The sequence below is a fragment of the Microtus ochrogaster genome, unplaced genomic scaffold (genome assembly GCF_000317375.1).
Source record: "Microtus ochrogaster isolate Prairie Vole_2 unplaced genomic scaffold, MicOch1.0 UNK10, whole genome shotgun sequence".
Lineage (NCBI taxonomy): Eukaryota > Metazoa > Chordata > Mammalia > Rodentia > Cricetidae > Microtus > Microtus ochrogaster.
Window position 1 is genome coordinate 7789495 of NW_004949108.1, and position 11485 is coordinate 7800979.

The 11485-nt window shown below is 47.6% G+C and overlaps 1 pseudogene; it reads right to left on the reverse strand.

Moving 5' to 3' along the window:
- Positions 1–454: 454 nt before the first annotated feature.
- LOC101980760 lies at positions 455–978 on the reverse strand (annotated as a pseudogene).
- Positions 979–11485: the final 10507 nt, after the last annotated feature.

The following is an 11485-nucleotide window of genomic DNA, read 5'->3' on the forward strand; positions in this document are numbered from 1 at the left end:
TTGGGGGTAGGGTTATTCTCATCCTAGGGATTCCCTAAGAGCATGGGATTTTATTTCAGACCTTTTAGCAATGAGATCATACAGCAATATCTTGAGTGAAATCCAGTATAGAAACAGATTAGTAAGAAAGCCATCACTTATGCTTCAGTTCCCAAGCTTTGTGCCAAATGATTTGAGGATGCCAGTCTTTAGCTTCTAGATGAGTTTCTTTAGAGATGTCCTGTAACTCCTATCACTTCTTATGGCTGTATGGCAGCAGCCTTTGCATGCTCAGTACTTTAACCACTTTTTTTTTTTTTTTTTGCTGTTTCAAAAGGCTTTATTTTTATTTGGTCCAAGACTTGAGAGGGGCTCCAGGGCGTTACAAAGCTGCTTAGTGGCTTCTTGAGAGGTTCGGGTAAAGGTCCTGAGGCGGGCTGGTACAGAGCAGAGGTGGGAGCCCCTTGGAAGAGGCCTCCTAGTCATGCTTGAGAGTGAGCCGCTCAAAGAGGTACTCGCCCAGAAACGCCTGCGGAGGTTGGTCAGGTGGTTGCCCATCTTCTTGATGACCTTCACCTCCTTATCCAGGAAGTGGTTTTCAAGGAAGTCACAGATGAGGATCTGTACGGGCAGAGTCCAGGGAATGAAGATCCAAGAGGGCCTGGTTCAAGTTCTTCTCCAAGGCCAGGGCAGCTTCCTTGGCCTCCTGGGTTTTACCCCATTCATCTTGAGATGGCTTCTGCACATCCTGAAAGAGTGCACGGCCTCCACAATCAATCTGCAACTTGAGGAGACGCTCGGCGCCCTGCGCTTCTCCTCGGCCAATTCGCTGAAGAAGTGGCCTACACCCCCCAGAGCCACGTCATCCCGGTCAAAATAGTAGCCCAGCGAGAGGTAGGTGTAGGAGGCCCGCAGGTGCAGGTTGACCAGGTGGTTCACAGCAGCCTCCACTTTGGTGGAATAATTCTGACGAATCTGGGAGGTCATGGTTGAGACGTAGTCTGGAGCTACCCTCAAAGAGGCAGTGCTGAAGAGTCCTGGGAGCTGAAGGCGGCTAGGTGATGGTCCCAGAGGCTGTGGCTGCAGATGAGGAGTGGTGGAAGCTAACAAAGGGAGGCCCCGGGTCTGTTCCGTCCAAACACTGTTGAAGCGAGACACAGATCCACGGGATCTCCGAAGGCTGCTCACTTTAACCACTTTAGAAATGGATGTTTTGATGCATCATAGCACAACAGGACTGAAGTTCAGGTTGGCTAAATGCTAAGAGCCAGAAAGACCCTACCTAATCCTCCTGTTACAGACCTGAGCTTAACAAACCTTTGGTTGATAGAGCTATAAACAGAAACTCGAATTTTTGGTTTCATTGTTCGCTCTCCAAACCCCTTTTGAAAATGATTCTGACATTCCCCGGCAGCTAAGAGCAGTGCTGAGTTGAGCTGAGTGGCAGCTGAGGGTTGCTTAACTTTGTCTGCAGTTCAAATTGCTGTCTCACTTCAGGAGAAAGCTTCAGGTAAATGGACCCAACGTGGGGATGGAGGGGGTTGTGGGGTGCTCTTTGGAGGTCTGACCTGACCCTCTGTCTCTCTCCCCACCTCTTCACTGGTGCATTCCGTTGGCTCCCTCTTAGATGCTGTCTCCTGCTTTGTCGGTGGTGAGCCTGTAGTCATTCTTTAAGTCTGGTGCCCACTTAAAGACCTGTGTCTTTATGACCGAGCCTGTGTCATTCTGGGCCTCCTCTTTCTGTCCTTCCTCTCACTCAGGCTGGACCTTGGAGGCAGTTCTAGTGAGCCAGTAGATAAATCATTAGTTCAGTGCGATAGTGGGAAATGGCAGAGACCTAATAAGGGACCTGGCTGACCCTGGAAAAGAGCTGCCCATTCTCTGTGAATTGTCTGTTAAGTAACTGGATCTTATCTGAGCGCTTATGATCAGATCTTGGTCACAGAACTTTGGCCTCTGCCTCATAGAACACTAGAAGCCTTTGAAAGGCTAGAACATGTTAAATATTAACTTGTAAATGGTAGTGTTTCTGACCCAACTTTTTTGTTGTTCCTTGTTTATTAAATATACGGGAACTGAGATGCTACTCACAGATCTAGGGTCAATCCTCTTTCTCCACTCCAGCACCCAGCGGGTACAGCCCTCCCAACCACTGTCTTCAGCCTTTGATTGTGAGGGCATCTCCTGCTCGGTGACTGGATGGTTCTGTGCTTGGGGGGTAGGGGGATGTTTCCAGCCTTACTAAACTTGTAACCCACTGAAGCAGTGCAATGATTATGTCACAGTGCACTCCAATGTTGATGAGAACCAATGGGAACTGAAAAGCATGTGGACTTCACGTAGGCTTGGATGGAATCTGGTTTAAACCCATACTTTCAGTACAGTAGAGGGCACGGGCACTAGCTTCTGTAAGCTCTGGTTCCTTCATGAAAATAATTTGCATTACTCAGTAGTCTGTCAAGCATTCAGCGAAGGTCAGTAGATGAGAGGCACTCATACCCTGTTTCTCAGTGTTCGCATTGTTTCCAGTGTCCTTGTGTTACATACAGTACTGCAGTGTGCCGCTTCTGTTTCAGAATGCTTTCCTAAACATGGAGTTCGAGAGTATGAACATTATGGATATCTTTCAAGGCTGCCAGTGCCAAATTACTTTCTGAAAGGGTTGTGCTGTTTGGCGTTCACATTAACAACACAGAAAGAACCCTATGCAATACATTTTATGAGCGAAAATAGAGCTCATTGCCCCTGAGCCTTTGCTTTCCTGTTGCCTGTTTAGAGTGTGTAGATCAGTCCAGTGAGAGGAAGACCTTCCCGTTTGTCCCCTTAGCCCTGACCTCCGTCCGTGGCTTCTACCACCACCACTGTGTTGAATTATAATATAAACTAAGATCTAGGCTTGCACTTGGCTTTCTTTTTTCACACACACCCCACACACCACCCTTCCCAAAGTAGAACTGTGTGGCAATGACTCAGAACTACCCCAGACTTAAAGAAAAGAATTGGTTCCTGGCCAATCCGAGGGGCAGAGCCATTTACTCACTTTCTGGCTTGGACAATATGTGCCCCGTTGCCGTCTGAGTGAGAGGTGTGGAATGAAGGCAATGTGGGGGAAACATACAAGGGAGCTCAGGTAAACTCTCCCGTCCCTCTCATCATTTGACTCTAGACACAGGCGTTTGCTACAGTACTGCTAGGCACGCTGAAGTGATCTTTTGTGAGGGCAGGGAGGAGTCTGTCCGAGCAAAAACAAAACGGTGCAGGATGAAGAGGGAAGAATGTTATTTTTCTAATGCAAAGTAATTGTGGAGGATCCCTTTCAAGGGAGGAAGTGGGGGCATGGGGCTCCTTTAGGGAAGGAGGAGATGGGTTTTACAGGGTTCCTCTGGGGACAGAGATTGGGCATTGTAGAGGGTTTCTTTAGGGGGATGAGAAGGTGGGGGTTACAGGAGGTTCCCTTAGGGGTGAGATTTTTGCTGTCCATTTCAGTTTCAGGTTCATGTAAAATCCTCTAAAGCTCTAGTTAGGTTCTTTCTGATAGTACACTTTTGGTTAAACTGTTGGGGAGATCTGGAAGGCTTTGGAATCTAGGAGACCTGCATTTGATTGCGGTCATAGTTACAGACTTCTCTTTAGCCTCCCCATATGCAGAGTCTGTCAGCCCAAAGGCAAGACTCCCGCACAATGTCTGCATTTTAACCAGTCGGGATTGCTGAGGGACCATGAACGATTGGAGAAGCACTTGAAGAGATAGCTCCCAGAGCTTCTGTTCTCACGGCATGGTTTTACCCACAGGTGACTCAAAGGGCATGACAGCTGATTGTGCCGTAAGTGACATGCCAGTGTCTGGACCTCACCTCTAGGAACTTGCCTTTAGCTGCTCTCGGGACTGGAGCCCCGAATGTCCCAAGCTGCTGTACATGGCGTCTGATTCCTCCTCCGCACATGACTTAGCTGCCATACCTGTGCGCGTGTGTGCATGTGCGTGTTTGCAGGGTCTTGTGGAGGAGAATCTGGGCTGGAAACCCTGATAGAACAGGAGAGAGACCACTCTACTTGACTGTTGCGTGTCCATCATGGTGATGTCTGGCCTGAGCTTGGCTTTCTTTCCCACATTGTGAATCCCTGGAGACCCTCACATGCTTGCTACTTTGTGTTAACAGCCAACTATGTCGGTATGATGTGGGTATAGAGGAGAAAGTCCTTTCTGTGTTTGGGCAAAGTACTGTAGTAGGAGAGGCTGGGTGCAAGAGGAGCGAGCAAGAAAGCTCTGGAGAAGCCATTTAAGGTTGATGAAATGACGTGCTTAGCAGCAGTCAGACTTAGTAAGGACTCGCTGAAGAATTCTTAGACGTGCTGGCACGAGAACCATTAGCCTGCAGACTCAGACTAGAGTTTGAGATATCTTGTTCGGCCCTTAAAATGCAGGCGATGTGGAGAGATTGGATCCTCTCTGTACAGTTACATACTGTTTACCGAGCATACTAGTATTAGTGCTGTAGGCTGTGATAACAAATCTTGTAATGCATGTCCATCCATAAACTGCTGCTCATTTTCCCACTGCTATTGGCTCACAACCCAGCAGCAAGAAAACACCGCAAAACAAAACAGATGTGACAATGGAGAGGACCGGAGTTAGGTTTTGTGGGTTTGTGGCTTGTGTCCCAGTTGTGTGCACTAGGTGGCGCTAGTGTCACACCAAGAGTACCCACAAAGGCCTGAACACATGTGCTGGTGTATTTTTGCCACCTGGGGTCACTTAAGGATCACCTGACTTCCCTTTTTTCCCATCTAAGCAAATTCACAGATTCAAAGGAATTATTTCCCCATTACATTTGACAGAGGCTGTAGTCTTTTTTTCCCCCTAGATCTTGAAGGCCAAGAAATGTGTATTGGGATTTTTTTCCCCCCATGAATTGGCCCCACATGGTTAGTGCCTGGGTGGTTCCTCCTGTTACAGGATGGTGAACTACCACCCCTGCCTTCTCCAGGGCCCATCACTGGAGACTTCTCTGTATACAGAACTTCATACATGTCAGGATCGTGCTTAGGCTAATTGCTGTGCTCATTAGCATCTCTAGAACCTGGAGTGCTTTTTTCTCAGTTGTTTCCTTTAACTCTGCCTGTCTCTGAAAGGCCTGCTCCGAATGGAGAGAGGTGGGTATCATGTTAACTAATTGCCGACTCCCACCAGACTTCCTGCCTCTTCTACAGCTAATGTAGAAGTTTGTGGACTTGCCTGCCTGTGGGTGGGTGTGGGTGAGGACAAGGGCAGGCTGCGTGGGCTCACCCAGCACAATGAGTCTAGTCACTTCACATGGCAGTGCATGAGCTCTCCTCTGAAAAAAATGAGAATGTTGGTCATCCCAGTGGTGCTCTTCCAGAATCTCACTCCTCAGCAAGTGACTTCTGTTTTCTGTTTTTATTTTATTTGATGTATATTTATGTTTTGTGTGCCTGGTACCTGTGGAGGTCCTAAGATGGTGTTATATCCCCTGAAACTGAAATTACAGATGATTGTGAGCCAAAATATGGGTACTGAAAACCAAACCCAGTTCTTTGCAATAGCAACAAATGCTTTTAAGTGCTGAGCCATCCCATCAGCTCCCATCCTTCTGCTATCTTGGGTGCTGGAAGCCGGAGGCTTGTTGTTAACTGTGGTACTTTGAATGTAATTGACCCGCATAAGCTCATAGGGTTGGCACTATAGGGAATTATGGCCTTGTTTCTGTTTTTGTTGTTGTTGTGGCGGCGGTGGTGGTGGTAGTGGTGATGGGTTTTGTTTGTTGGTTGGTTTTGGTTTTTTGAGACAGGGTTTCTTTGTGTAGCTTTGAGCCTGGCCTGGAATTGGCTCACTTTGTTGACCAGGCTGGCCTGGAACTCATGGAGCTCCGCCTGCCTCTGCCTCTCGAGTGTGCTGTGGGATAATGCTCTTCTACAGTGTAAAGATTTATCACTCATATTGGTGTAATAAAAAACTGATTGGCCAGTAGCCAGGCAGGAATAGTATAGGCAGGGCAACCAGACTAGGAGAATTCTAGGATGAGGAAAGGCAGAGAGACGCAGTTGCAAGAAGAAGCAAGATGAGAATGCCTTATTGAGCAAAGGTACCAGGCCACATGGCTAAACAGACAAGAATTATGGGTTAATTTAAGTTATAAGAGCTAGTTGATAATAAGCCTGAGATAATAAGCCAAACAGTTTATAATTCATATAAGCCTTTGTGTGTTTTGCGGGGAATGAATGGCTGGGGGACCAGCAGGACAGAAACTTCTGTTTCCACAAGTGCTGGGATTAAAGGCATACACCACCACAGCCCAGCAAGGTGTGGCCTTGTTGAAGGAAGTGTGTCACTCACTGTGGATGCAGGCTTGGAGGTTTCTTTGGCTTAAGCTTTACTCAGTTTGACAATTCACTTCCTGTTGCCTTCCAGTCAAGATGTAGTGGGCACCATGTCTGCCTGCATGCCAGTGTGTTTCCCGCCATGATGATAATAGACTGAACTCTGAAAATGTAAGCCGCCACCTCAGTGTGTTTCCTTTATAAGCGTTGGTGTGATCACAGTGTCTCTTCACACTAATAGAAACCCTAACTACAACACTATCTCAAAAGCATCCTCTGCTGGACCTATTAATCAGTGTCAAACCCACTCAAGAACCCGAGGTAGGACTCTCTTGTGTTACTTGGCTCCCAACTCAGATGGGCACTTAAAGTCCATTATAATCTATTTCTCAGCACTCCTTACTCCCTCTCCCTTCATACCAACCCTCTGGTCTTTCCAGCCCCCTCCATATGTAAAAATAACAGGGCCACATTTATTGGTCTAGACTGTGAACTGGCATCATTCTACGTGCCCATCTTCGTTCAGTCCTGATGACCCAGGAGCTGAGTTATCATCACTCTGCCCTTCTGCAGATGAGGAAGCTTAAACACCAGCAGGGTAGTGATTAGTTTAGAGATCGCATGGCTGGGGAAGTAATGGGGCTCTGTCTCTATTCTTGTGCTGTTGCCTGCTGAGAGATCTTCCCACTTTCTTGACGATCAGGGACCTGAGTCATCCTTTCCACCCCGCTGAGAGACTCTGGAAACTATGCTCTGGAATGCCACCCAGAAGCCAGATAGTTTGTGTTCTGACTCATGGAAGAACCAGTGCTAGCTTTTTTGAAAGTAAGGAACCTGAGGCTCAATGGAGGTCAAGCTGGATTTTACGTATTGAGTTGGTCAAGCCCTCGAAGGTGGGCTTTCCTGCTATGCTGTGGGCCTCTGGGAACCCCTCAGCACATCCCTTTGTCAGCTCTACACACTCTAACTTAGCTCCATGCCCCCTCCCTATTCTGGATCAAGGTGCCCTCTAGGGAAAGGCGGATGGGCTACACTTCCTTTTCGCCCTCGACTATGTTCAGAGTGGGTACAGGCAGGACATTATCTCTCCTATACATGGGGAGCTTTCTGACTGACAGGAATATTCTGCTGAGGTATTAGAAACCTCCAACAAGAAAACAAGAGTTTTCACTCCGAACAGGAAACAATATCCCATAGTCCAATAACCCCAGCAGGATGGGAGAATAGACAACTTTTCAGTAGGAAATACAGCTCTCTAGCTTTCTCAAGAAAATAAAAACCTTTGACCAAAATCTGAGCATGATTTTGAGCATATGGGCCCCAAGTTCCAGTTTGCTCTGACTGAGATCTCACTGGTTCGAAGGACCGACACTCGCAAAGAAATATGTGAATTCATCATGGCTATTTTTACAGCACTGGAGTTGGCAAAATGCCAAGTCGAGAACTTTCTGCCTTAGCAGCTCTCGGTTATTTGAGGCTGGATGACTCACTCAGTGTAACATCCTCTTGTTTTCCTCCTTTTCCTCCCCTGGGCCCCTCCCACCTCAGAGGGCTGGCAGGGCCAGGGTGGGTTCTGAAACTGGAGGACTGCACTTGTCAGTGTTTAATACTGCTGTGTTGGGAACCGCTCCTACTGCTTCTCCTCTGTCCCTGCCAGGCAGTGCTGCAAGCCTTTCTGTTCCTTCTCTTGCCACAGTGTACGGTTCCTGTGATTCACCTGTTCAGATGGTTACCGCAGGCCTAGGGTCAGGATCCTTGGGACAGAGGGCAGTCTGGCCCCGCAAAGGCTGCTGGGAAGCACCTGTTAAACTGGAAAAAGGCAGGGAGGAGAGAGGAGTAGACAGTGTAAGTGACCAGACACTCCTGAGGAGTTATCTACTCTAGTTAGGATGAGGAATTAGAACTTTAGTTATTATTTTAGATGGAAGGTCTTGGAAATTAGGTTGTAGGACCATCCAGGGCTGATGATCCTTCCAAGTGGGTTGTGTTTTTCCGGAATGGAGCAGTGTCTATGCAACAGAACCACCCAGTAAAACTGGGGGGAAATCTTTTTTGCACACACTGTGCTGCACTGCCCCTTGTTCTCAGCCCCTGCCGCAGGCTTCACTGTGTCTCAGGCTGGGTCCTGGTGTTTTCAGTTCATTTGTTTATGTTTATGTTCATTCACTAGTTTATTTATCTTGGTTTTTTTGAGACTAGGTTTCTTTATGTAGCCCTACCTATCCTGGAACTCACTTTGTAGAGCAGGCTGGTCTCAAACTCAGGATCTGCCTGCCTCTACCTCCTGAGTGTGGGGATTAAAGGCAAGTGCTGGCATTAAAGGTATGTGTCAGCACTGTTTTGAGTTTCTTACCCCTCTGTCAAGCAGGAATAATTATTGTCCTTTAAGGAAGCATGACTTAAAGTAACAAGTCAAGAAGACTAGCTGGATACTTCAATACCTGACTTTCAACAAGAACAGGAAAGGTTTAATTACATTAACAGAATATAAGCTGACAAGACCCAGTCTTTAGAGGACCTGGCAACAGCTAGTCCACAATGCCTCAGTCTACTTACAAGGATTAAAGCCATACAAAGTACATCCACCAAACACACCAGACTGAACTCAGAAGTCAATAACAGAAAGCGCTGAGCTCGTAACACAAGGAACAAAGGGCCGCTATGCCAAGGAAGAAATCATGAAGGGAATTAGAAACTGCTTTGACAAAGGGGAAAGTGGAAAAGGCAAAGACAGATATGGGAGGTAACGAAGCTGTGTTTAGAGAGAATTCTGTAGCTATGAATCACCCTATTTAAAAGGGAAAGAGGGGGATCCTAAGGAGACGGCTCAGGCCTTAAGAGGACTTGCTATTCTTGCAGAGGACCTGAGTTGGGTTCCCAGCACTTAGGTGGTGGCTCACAGTCACTTGTAACTCTAGTTCCAGGGGATCTGATGCCCCTTCTGCCTCTGAGGACAATAGACAGCACAAGGCACATGTAGGCTCTCTCCCTCTCCCTCTCCCTCTCCCTCTCCCTCTCCCTCTCTCTCTCTCTCTCTCTCTCTCTCTCTCTCTCTTTCTCACACACACACACACAATTTTTTAATAATAAAAAAAAGAATCTTAAGTTAAATTCCCATCTTAAGGAACCGGGGTGAAAGAAAATAGAAAATAAATCCCAAAGCAAGCAGATGGAAGGAAATAATAAAGATCAGAGCAGATGTTAATAAACAGAAAATGGAAACAACAGAAGAAAATCAATGGAACCAAAGATTCGTGTTTCAGCAAGATCAACAAAGCCTGCAAGGCTTTGTCTAGAAAGAGATGAGGTCCTTTTCCCAAGGTGACTCCAACAGGGAATGTCAGAAATAAGACAAGGTTTGTGGCCAGGTTCAGACATGGCTCTGTCTCCCCACTCTGCCTGTAAGTGCTCAAGGACCAAGGACTCCTGTCACTCACTCACACATCCCTAGTGGTTTTACTCTGTGCCTGGCACACAAGAAAGGCTCCGGAAATGTTTGCTGAACTAAAATGAAAAGCGCACTCCTCCCCATCCTTAGCTACCATCTGTGTACAATGATAAATTATGCTTCCCATGCAGATCGAGCTGAATCGCACAATTTCTGATGAGAGAAGCTGGAAGCAGCAAACTGCTAGTCCTTAAAAATAAACCCTTCGCCTTCAGAGATTTGGCCCAGAAATGAACCGGGCTATAGCTGAAGCCCTGACACCGAGTTTATTACCCTGGAGCCTGAGGGGTGGTGTCTATGCCTGAAGAGAAACTTGATCACCTTGACCTGGCCTTGGGTATCAGGCGGGGAAGCTCATCTGCCCTGTCCCCATTCTGGGCTCCCAGAGAAATGGATACTGCCCACACTCAGGACTGGCTCCTCCTCAGATGGAGCCGATTCAAGGGAGCCCTCAAACCCAGCCGCTTTTCCACAGAGTAATATGTTAGGAACAGGGTTCAAGATCTCAGGTCCATGTATAGAACCTAGATTTCTGCCATTTCCTAAGGATTAAAAATGTGTGCAGTATTGACTTTCGTGCGCCCAGGTGTGTATATTCTTCTGGCTCACCCCAGCTAACTGTGCAGTGGGATGGATACCACCACTTGCCAGGACTAGAGTGGCATGCAGCCAGCTCAGGACCAGCGGAGATGACAAAGTCTTATAGATGTCTTCTTCTCTGCCTAATTGGAGCTAGGAGGGCGCAGAGTGCCGGCTGAGGCTTGTGGAAGTAACCGTGCACTCAACCCACCACCATGTGAGGGCAAGGAGTCCAGAGATTAGGATTCCCTTGCCCTCTGGGTACTGCCCCACCTCCTCAGGCTACTCTGGGCCTCCAAACCTGCCAGGTTCCCACGAAGAATATGTGTGTGGGGGGGGGCGGGGGGACAGGCAGACACCGTAGACACCATGCACATTCGTGTGTGGTTCTCCTGGAGCTTAAATGCAATGGCTTCTTTGCTCCCTTTTTTCAATTAAAGGTGACTCCTCTGGAAGCCTCGGATGTGGAACTGACCCTAAGTTGAAAAGATCTTTTTAGGGCAAGAGCTTTGTTCTTACGAATTTTCTGCCTCACCAACCATGGGGAATGTGAGACTCAGAGGTGGGGGTTAAGGGGGAAGTCTGTTAAAGAAGTTGGTCATTCATTTCAAGAGCCGGGGGCTGTCCTGCAGAAGCAGAGCCTCCCCATTCTCTGGGCCTTTTGATCCACTGGGGCTGTGGACAGGAAGGGGCCAGGCAATGGATCTGATCCCCACAGCCTTCCCACCTGCTGTCAAAGAGGTTGTTATGGCATGGGGAAAAGGGCCTTTCATTTATTTTTTTTTTCAAATGGGAGCTTTAATTCCGTTTTGGAATTAGTGATCTCAAATTTCCATATCATAAAGTTAGTAAAATTGATGATGATGATGATGATGCACTTTTTGCCCCAGAGAAAGTGATGAACAAGAGCTTGTATCTGACCAGTTGAGAAATGGATGTGTCTCCCAGAGGGTGCCACCTCAAGGCCTCGCCCATGTCCTTGCTCAAGCTGTCAGACGCGGAGTTAGTTCATTTGGTGACGAGAATGAAAGGAAGAGACAATAACCCATGAACTCCGGTGTGAGTCGTGAATGTATCCGTTATTGCGCGGTGCAGCCGCATACCACAGTGTTGCCAGCCATAGCTCGGCACAAAGGTTCT